Consider the following 18,993-nt stretch of genomic DNA (forward strand, 5'->3'; position numbering starts at 1 on the left):
TGATACACGTTAACTCACTCTCCAGAACAACCCTGGGTAGTAGATTATGTCATTATCCAGTTTCCATATGTGGAGCGTCTCTGTAACTCCTCTAAGGTCACGGTGTTAAACCCACTCCCGAGACACCGTGACAACACAGAACACACCGCATTGGGCCGTCAGCTGGGTCGGCTGAAGGACCTGTGAGTGCATGCTCCCTGAGCTGCAGCTGACCACACAAGTGGGCAACTGAATACAGTCCCCATAAAGCATGTTTATCTTATCTGGGGCTGGAGATTAGCTGTGTTGTGCAGAAGGGAAGAGGCATTCCAGGTCTTTCCAGCTGTCTTGCCTGTGAACATTTGTCGTCCCCTAGTTCCGACGTTTATTATCCCCCCGGGTGGATAGCACTAATTCATACCAGTCTGTCTGATGGCAGCAACCCCCTTAGATGTATGGGTCATGGCGGAAGAGGGAGAAACCCCAAACTCACGCTATTTGGAGGGAATGAGATTCCGATAGTCACAGCCCTCAGCGAACTGTTCTCTTTGGAACCAATACTGTTGTTTTCCTGTAAGAACACAGAGAAGACTCAGGCAACTCTGGGTTCCAGAAATGAAGGCCTCTTTGAGAAGCCACATTAGCCCTGACATTTCTTTCTCCCCATTTCTGTGGGCAAGGAACACGGCCCCCAGGCACTGAGGAAGTCCCCACTGCAGCGTGCGTTAGACATACGCACCCCTCTGCAAGCACAGGCTCGCACAATCGCCTGCTGTGTCTCCTGCCAGCCAGCTGGGTGAATGTTCCCGGGCAGCCAGAGCGTTTTTCCTCCCCTCCTCACACTCCCCTCCCCTTCCCCTGCCCCGCCAGCTCCACGCCCTCCTGAATGTTCCATTCTAAACAGCCACAATCAGGAGCCTGTTCTGCACTGGGAAAAAGAGCAGCATGAAGGCTTTTAAACTTGCTGGGTAATTTAAGGTATTTATCGCTATTTGGAGAGCTTTGCTTGTTTTGAATCCATTCCCCCTCCAGCTCTCAGAAATGGTGCAAATGATTTTTTTTCCCCCTTGAAAAGGGATGCTTCTAGGTCTTTCCACTGCCCCCGAGGCTGGATTCTGAATGCAGGCCTCCAGACCTGGGTGCATTCGCTGAGGTTTTGTTCGTTCATAAACGTTAATTGGGCATCTCCGTGCTCCAGGCCTACATTGTGTTTGTAGAGTGCTCCCCCTTTCTGCCGTGGACTGTTTCTAACTCATGCGTAGTAAACCAGGTCAGAGAGCCTGGCTTTGGGATCCAGGCTGACCCAAGGTCAAGCTGCGACCTGCAAATTAGCTGCGTGACCCTTGGCACAGTTCCCAGCTTCTCCAGAACACAGTTTTTCATCTGTTAAATGGGTATGATGACAGCTCGTAGCTTACTTGCTTTGGAGGCCAGCCTGCCCGTGTCCAGATCCCAGCTCTGCCGCTTCCTCCTCCTGTGAGCCTGGCTTTTCTGTTTTGTCAGTTGATTCACCTTCAGTCAGGAATAATAGCGATTCCCTCAAAAGGTGGCAAGGGGACTGAGTTGATGCATATCAAATACTTGTGCTTAGCACATAAAAAGTGCTCAACTCAACAAATGTTAGTTTAGAGGAGGCCCTTAATAAATCTAAGTTCCCTTTTCCCCTCTCGCTTTCCTAAAGCTTCACCTAAGCCAACAGCTGGACAGCGGCGGAAGCTTGCCAAGAGAGTCAGAAGAATCTGGACTCCACACCGCCTGCTGCAGGGCCTGCTGGCCTCACAGGGAGAGGGAGGAAGGGGGGTCCACCCTGGCCAGGTGCACTCTGGCGAGAGCAGCCCACAGAGGCCTTGTGGTCTCCCAACTTCCTCAGTCCTTAGGATGCTAACAGGGCTGTAGCAGAGCGAGTCCTCAAAACCAAGGGGCTTCCCCACCACTCTGAATCCACCAGCAATCTCTGCCTCTGCACGGCACCCAGGGCAGGGTGGTCCTTCCCCGCTTTTCTATTCCAGACCGTCCATGAACTGCCTCCATTTCACCCACCCACCCCCAATGTAGCCTCCTTCATGGAGCATATACACATGTGCAAGTGCGTATGTTCAGACCCACACATACACACACACACACACACGCACTCACACTCATACACACTCACACAAACATCCATACACACATGCACTCACACTCATACACACACTCCCACACATACACACCCACACACACGCACTCACACTCATATGCACACTCCCACACAAACACATCCATACACACGCACTCACACTCATACACTCCCACACAAACACATCCATACACACGCACTCACACTCATACACACACTCCCACACATACACACCCACACACATGCACTCACACTCATACACACACTGCCACACAAACACATCCATACACACGCACTCACACTCATACACACACTCCCACACGAACACATCCATACACACGCACTCACACTCATACACACTCTCCCACACATACACACCCACACAAATATACTCTCACACGTACTCCTGCATACACACACACATTATACATACACACCACATATACACACACACTCCCACACATACCCCTCACATACACACACCAATACACACCCACACATACACTCACACACACGCCCCACATAAACACACTCCCACACATACACTCTCACACACTCCCACACATACCCCCCACACCTATACATATACACCAACAGAAACACACACACGCATACATACATGCACACTCACACACACACTCTTTTCCAGTTTTGTGTTTCTGCTTCTGCCTTTTCAGTTTCTTTGATTTCCCACATATGGATTTCCTGCCCTGCCTTCTGAGGGTGTTAGGTGAGAAACCCTAAGATCATGTTCAGAGCTGAAAACATAATCACCAGATTGGAAGACTGGAGATGAGACAGTGGAGAACGGCCAGTTTTAGCTTTTCTCATTAACACGGGGTGGGAGCAGATGACCTTTTCTTTTTAGCTGACAGCTAGTCTGCTGGCCATGGGCACACCCTCCTCCGCGAAGCCTCTTGTGATCTCTGATTGGACACGGCTTCTTGCTGCGCCCATGATCCTAAGCATGGGGTGTGGGTGGTAGGGAAGAGCGCTGGAGCAGGGCTGCTTGGTTGAAATCTTGGCTCTGCAAGTTATTTGGTTTTGCTGTGCCTTCATTTCCCCATTTGCAGAGTGGGGTCAGTATTTGCCCTGATTCTTAGGGTTGTTAAGAATATTCGATGAGGAGAGCCACATCAAGTGCTTGGAATGCCTGCCTACTGATCGTTACTGTTACCAGCGCGATCATGGTTTTGATCGTGGAAGCTCTTAGCCCACTGCACTGTGATCGGTCTAAGAAGTTCTGTCGCTTCCCCCACAGGTTTCGCAGCAAACGGGCCAGGACAGTTATCTCAGGCAACCTAGAGAACCCCTACAGTGTGAGCAAAGCTACTGTTTAAAGTGAGGTGACACTTTATTCACTAAAGATTCCTTTACTTACGGCAAGTCCCTCTTTAACTTATGATTTGAATTTTAGACATTTTACCCAATCTCTATCTTTCTCTCTCTTTCTCTCTCTCTCTCTCTCTCTCTCTGTCTCTTTCTCCTCCCCGCCCCCAGCCCTCTTCTTGCGTAATGTGAGAAGAGGCTTTCAACAGCCAAATGGAAACCCCCTTTGTCACCTTGTAGGCGTGTGGCATTGGGACACTGAAGTTAGCAAATCGGCCAGTGACTCATCAATTTCCTCTCCATAACTGGGGTGTGGTTGGGGGCTGGGGCAAAACTGGCACTTGGCAGGAGGCCTTGGCACAGTTCCCAGCCAGCATTCCTTCTGACCCATCAGTGACCATGTCCTACCCATTAAGAAATATTGTAATGATCAGCCCTGGAGGAAGGAGCATTAAGATTTCTGCTCTGACTTCAGATGTTTTGATACAATTTGGGTAGCTCGAGTTCTCCCTCCCTGACAATGAAAATGCCCAGGAATGCCAGGGAAGCGCGTTTTCTGGAAACATACCTCCCTGAGACCTGTCCGGCCTGCACAGGGGGGTGGACCCTGCAGGAGAGAGGGGATTGTCCCTCTCTCCCCAAGGTCAGCTCTGGCTCACGGAGTAATGGCTCTCGTGAGTGATGTGTGTGCAGGGCTCCATTAGGGGCCCAGCTGTCCGGCTGTCTTGTGGCAAGTGTCTTTGCAGAGAGGGGCAAAAGGAGCAGATAGCTCCAGAAATGGAGAATAAAGAGACCATTGCTTTCTGCTTTCTGGCAAATTCTGCCAAAATACTACAGAGAATGAAAAACTTTGAAGGAAAACCCCTTTATCAGCTATCCCAAGCCTTGTGGCCATTGAGCAGGTGTTTCTGAGAGCTGGAAGCTGACCTGGCCCTGGCCTCTTTCAGGAATAGAACATGTGAGGATGGTTGGCTTCACCACCTCCAAAGGGACCTCGGGAGGAGTAACCTCCCAATGGGGCAAGATGACTCCCCATGACAGGCAGCTCAGTGCATGGCAACAAGCGTATGCTCTGCTGGGCAGCGTTCTTGGCTGGAAAAAACTGGCTCGTGATTCTGACTGTGACTCTCCTTCCTACACTTTCCAAGCCAAGAGCCTCCCCCAGATTTCACATGCCTCCTGCATGGCACCTCTGTTCTCCTGCTGCCACCACTCAGACACCCAGGCATGAGGATTACTCTGAAACCCTGATGCTTGGCCATACCTGCCCCACTATTTCTTTCTGAGGCTGCCATAACGAATCACCACAGACCAGGTGGCTTAAAACAACAGAAATGTATTCTTTCCCAGTTCTGGAGGCCAGAAGTCCAAAATCAAGGTGTCAGCAAAGCTGCACTCCCTCTGGAGACTCTAAGGGAAGATTTATTCTTTGCCTCTCCCAGTTGCCAAACTCCTTGGCTTGGGGCCACATCTCTCTGCTCCATGTACACGTTGCTGCCCCCTCTTCTGTCTTCTTTTTTGTCTCTTATAAAGATACGTCATTAATATTTAGGGCCTACCCACACACTCCAGGATAATCTCAAGATCCTTAGCTTAATCACATCTGCAAAGACCGTTTATCCAAAGAAGGTCACATTCCCAGATTCTGGGAATTTGGATGTGGACCTATCTTTTGGGGAGGTACCATGCAGCCTACTGTACCTGTTAATGGAATGGTTTGTTACATGGATTAACACTGACTTGAGGCTTTCTAGGGTGAGCCTAGAGCATTTTCTCAAAAATAAACATGTGGTGACACCTATTTTTAGCTATTTAACTTGGACAAGTAACTTATCCTCTTTGGGCCTCAGTTTCTTCACCTGTAAAATGGGAATGATAATAGTACCTACCCATAGGCTTGTTATGAGGATTAAATGAGTTCATGTAAGTATAGTGCTTTGAGTGCTATCTGGCAATTAGCAAAGCACTCCATAAATATCAACCATTCTTATGGTGATTAACATCATGGCATCATAATCATCATTGGAACCTACCCCAGGCAATGAGACTGTCCTAGACAACTATTTAACATGTAGCACAGCACATTTGCAAACCATTTGTTTCGACTTTTCAACCTACTTAAAATCACTTGGAATTTGTTGCTGTGTGACCTTGGGCAAGTTCCTTAACCTCTCTGAGTCTGGCAGAACATTCCCTGGAAGGGCTGCTGAAAGATTAAATGTGGTCAGCCTCGTGACACATGTTCTGCATCAATCCACGTTGGCTGAGCAGTGAGAAGGCAGCATGTTAGTCTTGCCTCTCCACAGACGTTGGTGGCATCTTTCTTCCCTGCCCGTGTCTTTATGGCCGCTTGGTTTTCCTCTGCTGTCAGCTCTCCTGGCCTCTGTTGAATGGCCTGCACTTAGTTTTAGTCTATTTCCTCTCCTGAGTCTGATTTCTCTGCAGTTTCCAGCACAGATAAGGCTGTACATTTCAGACTGCTGTCCCAGAGCAGGATTTTTTTGCTGGCTTCTTTGGGGAGGATATTTGTTAATACAGAATCAAACCTTAGCTGTTCTGTCAGTAAAAGATTTCCAGGTAGATTCTAACTTTGTGTCTTTAAAACTCTTAGCTGTTCGTTAAGATGCTGCCTCGTTTCTCTCAGTGGTCTGTCAGAGTGGTCCGAAGCAGATCACAAATTCTACGACAACCAGTGTTTCTGTAATGATAACCACCCTGCCATAGCACTTACTCTGTGCCAGGCATTGTTGTAAGGACTTTATACTTAATCCTGGCATCCTAATGAGGAAGGTGCTGTTACAGTCCACATTTTAGAAATGAACAAACAAACAAGGCCCAAGAAACAAAAAGTGTTCAGTAACTTCTTGTCCAGTATCACCCACTTTATAAGTGGTAAAGCTGAGATTCAAACCCAGGCCCTCCTGAGTCCAGCAGCTCTGCTCTGAGCCACCACCCAGGACTGTCCCTCATTAAATGCCTGAATAATTTCTAAGAGTCAGAGTTCCATAAATGTTTATAGAATTAATTGAATATTGAATGGCTTTTCCTGTTAACAGAGGAATCTCAGTCAGTCTTTGCTAATGGATTAGACTTTTTTTTTTCAGCCTCTGGCTTGAAACAAGTGTAGATTTTTCTCTCATTGGTTTTCCAGTCCTATATCTAGGATATAATGCCCTTGTTTTCTTGCCTGTGTATGGTATAAAAAGGATGGTCTTTCAAACCCAGATACTGTGTAACCTGGGCAAGTCACGTAACCTCTCTGAGCCTCACTTTTCAGGGGTTAATAACATTTAACACATTAAATGTGCTAATGTATGTAAAGTGCTGGGCATAATAACAGGTCCTGATACACAGTGACTTGAAAAATAAAATACAAAATACTTTGCATTTTTCTGAAGAAAGGTACTGCGTAACTCTTAAGGTATATTTTTACTGTATTTACCTTGCTCTGGTCAATCTAGTATAGGTGTCTCTATTATATTAATGTTTTAGTGATGATCACTCTAAGCAGTTACATATATTAAAATATTGTGGCCAAATGAAAAGTTTATAAAGAAATGCTTTTAAAATTGAACCAGAAGTAGATGACGATAGTCGTCATTATTTTAAAAAGAGTAGTTTACCGTTGAAATAGATCTCATTAAGGACCTATAATTGACATAAATTACTTCAGCTTCTGTTATGCTCACGTCTTGATGGCAGCATCGAATACACTCATGTGCCTTCTCTACAAGTAAGGATGGTATGGAATTGCCTCAACCATAGATTTGCCTTTTTCCCCCTGGGTGATACAGACTTATAACTTTCCAATATTCATTTTTCTTATTTTCTCTTAGCTATGTAATGTGAGTAGGATGTATTACTATCTCCTATTCACAGGATCCAATCAACTGAGGCCATAATAAATAAATAGATGAATGAATGAATGAATTGAACTAACAACCACTGTTATGAGCTGAGTGCTTACTCAGTGCCAAATGCTTTGTTTGGACTTTATTCAATCCAGGAGTTGAAGAATCACTCACTCTGGAGTCAGATTCCTGGTCCTAAACCATGTACTTGAGCGAATTACTTCCCTGTGCCTCAGTTTCCTCTCCTGTGGAATGGGATTAATAACATTGCCCTTCTCACAGGGTTGTTTTGAGGCTTAGATGATATATACATGCAAAGTCCACAGCGTGCTGTCAGGCTGTAAGCACTCAGTTCCATTAATTGCTGTTAATTCCTTCAAGGACTCTGACAGAGGTACACCCCTGTTTTGTGGATGAGGAACTTGTGCTCAGAGAGGGTTGGGGCTTGCTCAAGGTCACCTGTGCTTTGGTCAGGAGGTGTAGGCTAAAATCCAGGTCTGACTCCAGAGCCAAGGTTCACAAGCTACATCCTCGCACGCCTCGGCTGGTCAACTCCTGTAATTTTGTCTGCACAGGAAAGACCTGTTCAGTGATTACCTTTTTATATTGTGATTTTTGAGCCACGTATCTCGTTTGAGCAAGAGATCAGCCTGCAGTTAGGGCACCATATTGGTTTCCAATTGCTGCTGTAACAAGATACTACAAAGTAGAGGCTGAAACAATATAAATGTATTATTTTACTGTTCTGGAGGTCAGGAGTCTGAAATGGGTCTCCTGGGGCAAGAATCAAGGTGTCCGCAGAAATGAGTTCCTTCCAGAGGTTCCAGTGGAGAATCTGCCCCTTGCCTTTTTTAGCTATTAGATGCCTTCTGAATTTTTTGGCTCATGGCCGCATCTCCTCAACTCTGCTTCCATTGTCACATCTCCTCTGACTCTGAGTCACTGCCTCCTCTTTTTTTTTTTTTTTTTGAGACAGAGTCTCGCTCTGTCGCCAGGCTGGAGTGCAGTGGCGCAATCTCGGCTCATTGCAAGCTCCGCCTCCCAGGTTCAAGTGATTTTTCTGCCCCAGCCTCCCAAGCAGCCAGGACTACAGGCGTGTGCCACCACGCCCGGCTAATTTTTGTATTTTTAGTAGAGATGGGGTTTCCCCATGTTGGCCAGGATGGTCTCGATCTCCTGACCTTGTGATCGGCCTCCCAAAGTGTTGGGATTAGAGGCGTGAGCCACTGCACCCGGCCTCCCTGCCTCCTTTCCTAAGGAAGCTGCAGCTCACTTGGGAAATCCAGGATAACCTTCCCACCTCAAGACCCTTCACTCTACCACAGCTGCAAATTCTCCTTTTGCCGTGGAAGGTCACATTCACAGGTTCCAGGGATTAGGATGCGGCCTTTTGGGTGTGTCATTCTGCCTAGCACAGATGGCCATTCTCATCGTGCCAGGGTGCTGGCACATCCTTGTTTCTATAGGGGCTGTGTGGTGCGGGCCCCATCCCAGCCCCTGCCCTTACTAACTAGCCTGTGAGCCTAGGCTAAGCAGACATTTCTTTTTTTTTTTACTATAAGTTTTAGGGTACATGTGCACAATGTGCAGGGTAGTTACATATGTATACATGCGCCATGCTGGTGTGCTACACAGACATTTCATTTCTTCGCCCTTCTCCAACCTTCTCCCGACCCTGCTCCATTTCCTCCTTTCCTCATCTGAAGAAGAGTTTTCAGTACCAGTTTTGCATGACTGTTGAAAGCGCAAAATGAAGTAATGTGTGGAAAGTGCCTGGTCCTAATTGGCTCTCAAAAATGGGAGCCATTATTCTCGCAATGATTACTTTTCAATTATTTTTAATGCTCCTGTAATAACAAACAGAGCCCAGTGTCTTGGCCTGGTCAGAGGGAACAAAAGTCTTAGCGTGCAGGTCGAGGGGTCCCCATGGCCTCCAAAAAGCAGAAAAACAACAAAACCTGGTTCCAACTAGCTAGAACTGGACTCAGTTAGGAACAAAAGGGTTATTCAGCTGACCAGAGGATGGGTGAGGACCAGAAGGGGAAGGTGAGTGGAGATTAGCTTGTCAAACAGTATTTTCTTGTGAATGCTGCAGATCAAGGCAGTCTTTTGTGACAGCGTTTATATTAAAAGAGGCCCAAGATATTTATAGCCCCTATTGGAGCCTAGAGCCTAAATAGCAACTCTGTTTGATCAGCCTTTCACAGGTCATGTGATGTTTCTCCTTCAGGGTGTCCATTTGAAAGTGGGAGAAACCACTAGGAATTTGAGGGAAATAGAGCAGAGAGAGAGGTAGGGAAATTCGGTCCATTTGCAGATTCACGGAAGTTCAAATGTGGCGCATAGCTGCGCACAGCTTCCCCTCCTCCTTGGGTACCATGTTGCCAAGACGGGCGGTTAGAGATTCAATGGCAGAGGGCTAGATAATTCTGTTTCCAAGGGGCCCTGCTTGCCTTCCAGCCTCACCTCATATCACCCTCAGTTGCTGTTCCAGCTTCCTGGCCCACATTCCTCAAACATGTCAAACAGGTTCCTCCAAAGGACTTGCATATTTGCTGTTCCCACTCCTGGAACATACTTCCCTGAGATCTTTCTGTGGTTGGTGCCTTCTCATTAAGTTTCAGATGAAATATCACCTCCTTCGAGAGGCCTTCTCCAACCTTCCAGGCACTGCTCCTTGCATTACCTTGTTTTATTGTCTTCATAGCACTTGTCACCATCAGAAGTGATCTTGCTCATTTATTTGTCTGGTGTCTCTCTCATCACCTCTAGAATTTAACGTTACATTTAACTTTTATTGCTGGATATCTCTGTTGGCCTATCTTAGGGCCCAATGGAGAAAGAAAAATGTTCTAATAATATATTGTAAAGGTTTGCCTAGAAAGATATATCCTTCCCCAACATTTCCATTCACTGAAAGAAGACACCTTATTTGTCTGGTATCTCTCTCACCACCTCTGGAATGGAACTTCTAGGGGAACAGGGACATTGGCTCTTATTGACTGCCATAACCCCATAACCCCAGAGTGAGACATTGCTTAACACATGAAGGGCATTTATGAAAATACTTGCTAACATGCTGCGCTTATTATGGGCCACATCCTGTTCTAAATGTTTTGCATGATTTAATTCATTTAGTCTTCTCAACTAATCCATTTTACATAGTTTAATAAATGAAAAACATCAAATGAATTAGACTATTCAGGTATATTGGAGGTATTACTGAATTGATTCAGCAATTGTATCAGTTATCCATTGCTACAGTAATTCTGCATAACAAAACACCCTATTTCTTCATGCTTGTTAAGGCTGCCAAGGAATGGAAAGGACAAGGTTTTTATTTTTCTTCATGGTGGAGGAGATAAAAACCACATTTTATATTTTCAGAGAGTGACAATGAGCATTAATTGAGCATCTACTGTGCGTCAGGCTCTCTGTTACGTTTGGAATTAAATACTCAAAACAGTCCTCAGGAGTGTGGCATTGACCCCATTTCATTCAGTTTGTGAAACAGACTGAGAGGTAAAGTCACTTACTCCAGCTCACACCTTCTTAGGGTTATTTTAATTTCTCCTGCTCTAGCTCACACAGTCTCGCCGCTATTTTTATCTCTCCTGAGATTCTCCAGACAAAACTAACTCATAAGAGAGCACCATGATGTCATTGGTACTCAGTAGACATTGGCTGAATGAAGGAGGAAGAAAGGCCACCAGCTGACCTGTGAGGGTGGATGTTCCTATCTTCGTAGTACTCAGATGAGGAAACTGGAATTTAGAGAGATTCAGTCCAAGGTCACCTGGCTAGTAAATGATCAAGTCAAGATTCCAACCCAGAAAGTTCCATTTCCAGAAGCCAGTGCTATTTGAGGGAGGTAGAATTTAGCAGTGAGGACTTCAGGACCCCAAATGCCTTCTCCACAGTTTACAGCCCCCACCGGCCAGGAGAGAGGCAAAGGGAGACTGAGGGCATATACGTTTGTCTGTAAACCCGTTGGGAGGGTATCCGCTCAGGCCTGGAACCAATTCAGGCCCCGGAGCCTCCGCGTCCTGCTCCATATCCCCCTGGGCCGCAGTCTCCCTTGAGCAGAACTCTGGAGTCAGATCTTCCCCTTTGACCTCCGCCCCGTGTGTGGTTTGAGAAGGAAGAGTTGGGAATGGAGAGAGCCCTCATGCAAAGTCATTTGCTGATGAGACCTCAGCAGCTGGTGAGGGGGCCAGGCCTGTGTGGATTTTGAGTGGGATTTGTGGCCTGAACATACTGGGGCCGCCGAGCCCCAGCTGCAGGGACAGCCAGCACTATCACCTGCCCTGCAGAGAGCAGGCACCTTTCTTTCCCTTTTGGAAACTGCCATGTGTAATTCATGGTAGAGCACAGAGAAAGACGCAATGGAGCCCGCCCCATGGAAAATCCTAATTAGCTCCCCACAGGGCTGCCAGAATCATGGCAGGCTCCTCGCAGCATCCCTGGCTCTTGTCAAAGGGTGGCGGGCCCTGACTGTCCAGAGGAAGAGGCCTTCCCACAACAAAACCCCTCTGGTTTGTTTTTGTTGTTGGTTTGTTTTTTTTACTGCCCCAGGAATCAGGGTTATCTGCTGGACCACCTTATAATTTGCAAAGCCCCACCAACTGGTCTGCTTTCATTAGAGTGACTTGAACCTCTGAGTATTCGTTGACTCACCAAGCATCAACTGGACTCCTGCTGTGTGCAGGGGTTTTGGGCTAGGCCCCAGGGATACAGCAGTGCATAAGGCTGTCTAATCCTTGTTCTCAAGGGGCATACTTTCTGGTTGAGAGGACGCAGGTGATAGCAAATAGATAAATAAGAAGATACAAGGTAGTAATAGCATGCAGTCAAGAAAACAGAGTGAGCCGGTGGGTGTTGCTCTTAAGCCACGCTCTTGCCTCTCAACACTGGAGTGAGAGGCAAATGCCATGGGGACATCTCAGGGACATACTCAGGCAGAGAGAAGAGCAAGTGCAAAGGCACCACAGCAGAAGCAAACCTGGTGGCTGGAAGAAGCCAACACAAAGGCTGTGCAGGGAAACCTTGATGAATGTGGGGATGGGGACGGACATGTGGCCGCAGGCACGCAGGGGCCAATCTGCGGGGCCTGGTCAGACCATAGAAGTAAGGATGTTCTGCTAGGAAGCACCATTGCTTTTGCCTACTGGGCAGAAGTGTGGAGCCTCCCACTGGTGTCCTGTCATTCGAGGGTTTATTTCTGCTTATTGGGTCAATGATTCAGCTCCTGCACCTGCTCCATGTGGGAAGGAAATGCTGTGCACTCAGTAAAGTCAGTTCCTCTCAATCCCTCCTCCTGTGGTATGTGCCCACCCAAACCACGTTTGAAATCGTCAGGTCACCCTGACTTTTAACTTATACCACACTCCCTCGGGTTCTCGCGTGCAAGCAAAGCTTGACTAGCTGGGCCCACATCTTTGAGTGTCCCTGCCCCCATGTTCCTGCTGTGAGTGGAGGGTTCAGGTGAAGAAGGCATAGATGTTAGGGGCAGACAGATCTTAGGTTTGAATCTCAGTCTTGCCACTTAATGGCTGTGTGGTCTTCGACAGTCTCTTAAAGTCTCTGGACCTCAATAACACTGGGGATAATAATATCTACTTCAAAAAGTTGTTGTGAGGATGAATTGAGATAATAAATGAAGACATCTAGTGCAAGGCAAGTGCTTGATCAGTTTAAAGGTTTTCTCTTCTTTCAGTCTCTTACCAGCCTGTTGTGGAGTACCTGGAAGGAAAGGTACAACACTTCTCTAGTAACACATCATTGGGTGGCAGTGAGTAGGGCTGGGCCGTCTAATGACTTTGTAATGAATAACTTCATGCATTACCATCTAAATGATGGGATACATATAAATAGATCATCAATAAAAAGGAATACAGTACTGATACATGCTACAACATGGATGAACCTCAAAAACATTATGCTAAGTGAAAGAAATCACTCACAAAAGACTGCATATGATATGATTCTATTAATATGAAAGTTCCAGAGTGGATAAATCTATAGAGACAGAAACTAGATTAGTGGTTGCATAGGGCTTAGAAAGGGCATAGGCAGAATCTTTTGGGGGTGATAAATGTATTCTAAAATTAGATTACAGTGATGATTGCACAACTCTGTAAATACACGAAAAACCACTAAATCGTACATTTTAAATGGATGAATTTTATGGTATATAAATTATATCTCAAGCTGCTTTTTAAAAAAGAGATATAGTTTCATTACTTTCGGAAATAATACAAAGTTTAAAATGGCATGCTAAGCCTGGGCAACATGGCAAAAAACCCCTTCTCTACAGAAAAAAATAAAATAAAAGTAGCCAGGTGTGGTAGCACGCACCTGTAGTCCCAGTTGCTACTTGGGAGGCAATTGAAGTCTGTTTTTCAGTCTGATAGGTCTAGAAACACTCATATACCTCTTTTTTCTTTTTGTTTGTTTTGATTTTTTTTTTTTTTTTGAGATGGAGTCTCTCTCTGTCGCCCAGGCTGGAGTGCAATGGCACAATCTCGGCTCACTGCGAGCTCTGCCTCCCAGGTTCACGCCATTCTCCTGCCTCAGCCTCCTGAGTAGCTGGGACTACAGGCACCTGCCACCACGCCCAGCTAATTTTTTTTGTATTTTTAGTAGAGACGGGGTTTCACTGTGTTAGCCAGGATGGTCTCGATCTCCTGACCTCGTGATCCACCCGCCTCGGCCTCCCAAAGTGCTGGGATTACAGACGTGAGCCACCGCGCCTGGTCTGTTTTGATTTTTCAAAAAAGAAACTGGCATAATATTTTGACAAATGCCGAAATAATATAATGTGGGATTGGGCTCTACTGGAAGTATATATGTTGTACAGCACTGGGAACAGCAAATTCCATCAGAGAGGGACAAAGTGAGGGAGCAAGAGTATCAGGAAAGTTTTCTAAAGGGGGTTGCATCTGAGCATGCCGTTGAGGAATAAAGGTGTTCATCTGTCTGGCCAACCACCACAAACCGAGTAGAGGCAGCAGCACACAAAAGAAAAGATCAGTAATATTCTATAAGCTTTGACCTGCCTGAAGAAACAGCAGCAGCATTTGTTATGGTTGTATTTTAGTTGTGTCCTTGGTGACAAGAAACCCTCCCTGGCCACTGGACACAAGTGGATCATTGATATCAGTTGACTCCTGGTTACCCCAGTTTTGGTAACACCTGTAATGTCTTGGCCTGGATCTTGGTAGTGAAAGATTTCATCTCTCTGGTGTTTATGGTCTTGTTTTTCACCAAACTGACATTGGGAGAATCTGAGACCGACTAGAGATAGCAATGGTATCCTCCATATGGCATAAGGATCTCACCTGTATGTTGTGTTTCTCCCGTGAAGCCACCTCACTGGGAAATAAATTCTGCCCCGTGGCAACCGATGTTCAATCCCGGTGACAGCAGCATAGCCCGGCAGAAAGCACTGAGAATCAGGTTTCAGATTTCAACACTGCTCCTGGCCCCAACAAGCCAGCTACCGTAACCGTAGCCACTGATCACCGAGTATCCAACCCTGTGTCCAGCCCCACCTGACTCTCTGTCCTTCTTCTCCAGACTTGTCTAATAGGGGTAAACTATACTTATCTTCACGGGAGTGTTATGCATTCAAAGACAAAAGTGAAGCCACTTTAAAAGATGTGCAAGCCTCAAAAGGGAAACTGACGTTTGCAGGAAGGAAGAAAGTGTTGAGATGGCAAAAGGGGGCAGGGTCTTCAGCAGGAGGCGGAATGGAGGTTGATTGGGCAGGGTGAGAATGTCATCAATGGGCAGGGTTTGACGCTTTCAGGCCCAGTACCCACCTGCTCAGTGTGAGACAACCCAGCAGTCAGACAAAACCAAGGCAGAGGCTTCAGCAAAGCTGGACACATGCTAGCTCCCCACCCCAAAACAGAGAGAGAGGGAAAGAGAAATCATTTATATTTATAAAAATCATCAATGTAGTCATCATAGGACCAGTCAGAAATGAGGCCGGGCTTATACTTACTTTATGGTTTCACCTTATTTTCACTTTGAATCACATTTTAGAGGTGGCCCTATGGTTTTGTTAGGGTTTCAGACCTCTAAAGGTCTAAATCCAGCTGCGGCTACACTGAACAATTTTCCTGTAATGGTTGGGAGCAACTTTGTGGGGTTGAAATATGGTATTCAGAAATATGGATAGATTTTCCCAGGAAATAGTAAGATATGAGATTCCCCTTTCAGCCACCCCAGAACTTATCACTCTCATGGGGCAGATCTTTGATTTGCCAACACCAGATTACCCACCCGCAAAGGAAAATTTTTTTAAATCATGATTTGAACATTTTTCTTTAACATTTGAATTGTATCCATTGTTACATCCCTTGGGCGCATTGCTGGGCAGTGAGTAGATGCCAAGAACATCTACCAGGATGAATGAAGGTGATGAATAAATGAATGTGTGAGTGAATGCATGCATTCACATCTATGGGAAAATTCACTATGATTGGATTCACCTCTGAACTCAGTTCCATCATGCTAGCATCTGTTAGCCAAGTAACCTAAGCTGGAGAGGCCTGAAGTCCTACCAATTCAGTGGATTAGAAGGGCAGAGAGGTGAAAGAATGTTCTCTTAATGCTTAGCTCTTGACTGTAAATGCACACTGCTGGCAGAATAGTCAGCAGTGGAAATGAGGGAGGAGCGAGGAGATGTAGCAGAACTAGCAGTGGGGCAGAGCTCCAGATCCCCGAGATGGTGGCATTATTTATGAGAAAGGACTCCTCTTGCAAAACTGTGCGTAGACACATGGGTGTGGCTCTTTCCCCAAAGGATTGGCTTTCCTTTTCTTCTTTCTTGAAGGATTACAGAATAAATAGGAATTGGTACGAAATGTGGATGGATGGATGGATGGATGGATGGATGGATGGATGGATGGATGGATGGATGGGTGAGTGAGTGGATGGATAGATGGACAGATAGGTGGATGGATGAGAGGACATCTACGTAGGGTGGTGAAAAGAGCATTGGCCTTGAATGGCAGAGCTACTCAGCTTCTTTGAGCCCAACTCTATCATCTGTAAAAAGGGGATGGTACACCCTGCCCCTCCATGGCTCCAAAGGCTATTAGAAAGCTCAAACTGAAAGCCAAGACAGCTTTGTTTTGTTTGGTATGGTTTGGTTTGGTTTGGTTTGGTTTGGTTAGAGATGGAGTCCCACTCTGTTACCCAGGCTGGAGTGCAGTGGTGCGATCTCAGCTCACTGCAACCTCTGCCTCCCAGGTTCAAGTGATTCTCCTGCCTCAGCTTCACAAGTAGCTGGGATTACAGGCATGCGCCACCATGCCTGGCTAATTTTTTGTATTTTTAGTACAGACAGGATTTCACCATGTTGGCCAGTCTAGTCTCGAACTCCTGACCTCAAGTGGTCTGCCCGCCTCGGCCTCCCAAAGTGCTGGGATTACAGGCATGAGCCACCACCACACCCAGCCCCAAAACACCTTTGTTCAGTCAAGGTGCTCTGCAGCTATAAGGAATTATTTTCTATGCAACCTCTTCCCTCCAAAGACTGCCTCTAATCCCCCATGCTGCAAATATATTATGATTAAAGTGCAAGAGCAAGTCAAAATCTTAGTAAACCCTGTGATCACTTTGGCATTCCTCCAACAAACTCTGCATGGATTTTTCCTCCTCTCAGCTCCCAAGCAATTTTTCTTACATTGGAGGTTGCCAAGATTTTATGGCTATTTGGTTATCTTATCCATCCAGATGGTTAGCATTAATTTATGCTGAAATAAATCTGCAAAACCTCATCTGTCTCCTTGCTCCAGAAGCATTAGGTGTAAGGCCTAAAAAAAATCTAAATATATAGCCTCCTGAGAGGGCTGAGGTGCGATGTTACTGCATGCTTTTTATTCAATTTGGCTTGAAATTCTGCTTTTCTATCCCTTGATATTTATATATAAGCAAATTAGGTTGTTTGGTATAAGAAACCTAAACTTATTTTATGACTTTTAATGCAGATGCTCATCTCAAGTTACATAGATGCTTTTTATTGAGAAAAGTTATACCATGATTTATTACCCAATGATAAATTTTGAACACCTTTTCTCCATTTTTAAATATTCATCATTAAGACATAATGTATGGGTTGGCGACCAGGGATTCAAATACTCATTAAATGTGTGACCTCAGGCAAGTCTCTCAGCCTAGTTGAGCTCCATTTCCATCACCTAGATGAACACTTGCCTGTAGGACTACTGTGAGGATTATATGTTTAATGTATGTGGGGTGCTTGGCACATAATAGCACTTAATAAATGCTATTAGGGACTATTCGTGTTATGGTTGAGCTGATGAAGAATTTTGTGTGAGAGATTGTGTCTGGACTTTCATTTGGAGCAAGTTAGGTCAAAATAACAGCTTCTGGCACTGCTGGTGCTGAACATGTGTTCTCTGCCTATTCCCTTGCTGAGACATGAATTATTAATATTTTATGCCATTATTCCTGTGCTATTTGGGGACTTCTCTGGCAGACTCTGGTGTTTTCTGATGGTTCCAGAAATTCATGCAAAACATTTCTATAGGCTGGGCACAGTGGCTTACACCAAGAATCACAACACTTTAGGAGTTCAAAGTGGGAGGACCACTTGAGGCCAGGAGTTTGAGACCAGCCTAGGCAGCCTTAGTGAGACGCCCATCTCTACAAAAACACTTTTAAAAAATTAGCTGGGCATGGTGGTGCATACCTGTAGTCCTAGCTACTCGGAAGGCTGAGGCGGGAGAATCGCTTGAGCCTGAGATTGGAGGCTATAGTGAACATGGTCCCACCACTGCACTTCAACCTGAGCACAAAGGGAGAACTCATCTCTTAAAAAAAAAAAAAAAAAAAAAAGACAGCATAGTGATTCATAGGGTTGACCTGACTTTTCCAAAGAGTCTAATGGACAGCTGCTTAGCTGCTGATCCAGTGCTTGGCTGACTGATTCCAGGTGCCAGAATGTGGGACAGCTGTGCTCTGAGAGAGAGTCCTCTGCTCACTCAGGTGCAGAAGACAGTAAAGACTAGAAAGTTGGTTGATGATTGCTGGAATAAAGGATGAGAAACTTGAATCTGATACTAGGCCTACACAAATTCAGTTACTATGTGTCACTTCCTGTTGGCTATTTATTTAAAATTGTAGGACTTCTGGACAAGATTTGCAACTGTGGCTGCTACTGTATCAAAAGTTACAAAGTAACTGCTAAGTAGAGACTTTAGTTTGTTGTTCTGGTTTATTTTATTTATTTGTTTTGTTTGTTTGTTTGGAGACGGAGTTTCGTTCTTGTTGCCCAGGCTGGAGTGCAGTGGCGCAATCTCGGCTCACTATAACCTCCGCCTCCCAGGCTCAAGCAATTCTCCTGCCTCAGCCTCCCAAGTGGCTGGGACTACAGGCACTCGCCACCAGGCCTGGCTAATTTTTTTGTATTTAGCAGAAACAGGGTTTCACTATGTTGGTCAGGCTGGTCTCAACTCCTGACCTCAGGTGATCCATCCACCTCAGCCTCCCAAACTGCTGGGATTACAGGCGTGAGCCACCACGCCTGGCCATTCTTGTTTCTTTTTGTTTTGTTTTAAAATTGTATATTTTGAATCAGCTTGCATCTCTCTGTCTCTACAGGGATTGGTTTGAGCATTGTGCAGGTCCCAACTGCCAAGGCTCATGGTCCTTCTGTATAGATGCCACAAACCTACAGTTAAC

General features: G+C 45.8%; 1 protein-coding gene across 2 annotated transcripts in view; it reads left to right on the forward strand.

The window, feature by feature from the left end:
- CHST11 (carbohydrate sulfotransferase 11) overlaps window positions 1–18,993 on the forward strand; it is a 306,072-nt gene that overhangs the window by 211,608 nt on the left and 75,471 nt on the right. The gene's annotated exons all lie outside the window — the stretch shown is intronic.

This window comes from Pongo pygmaeus, chromosome 10, assembly GCF_028885625.2.
Source record: "Pongo pygmaeus isolate AG05252 chromosome 10, NHGRI_mPonPyg2-v2.0_pri, whole genome shotgun sequence".
Classification (NCBI taxonomy): domain Eukaryota; kingdom Metazoa; phylum Chordata; class Mammalia; order Primates; family Hominidae; genus Pongo; species Pongo pygmaeus.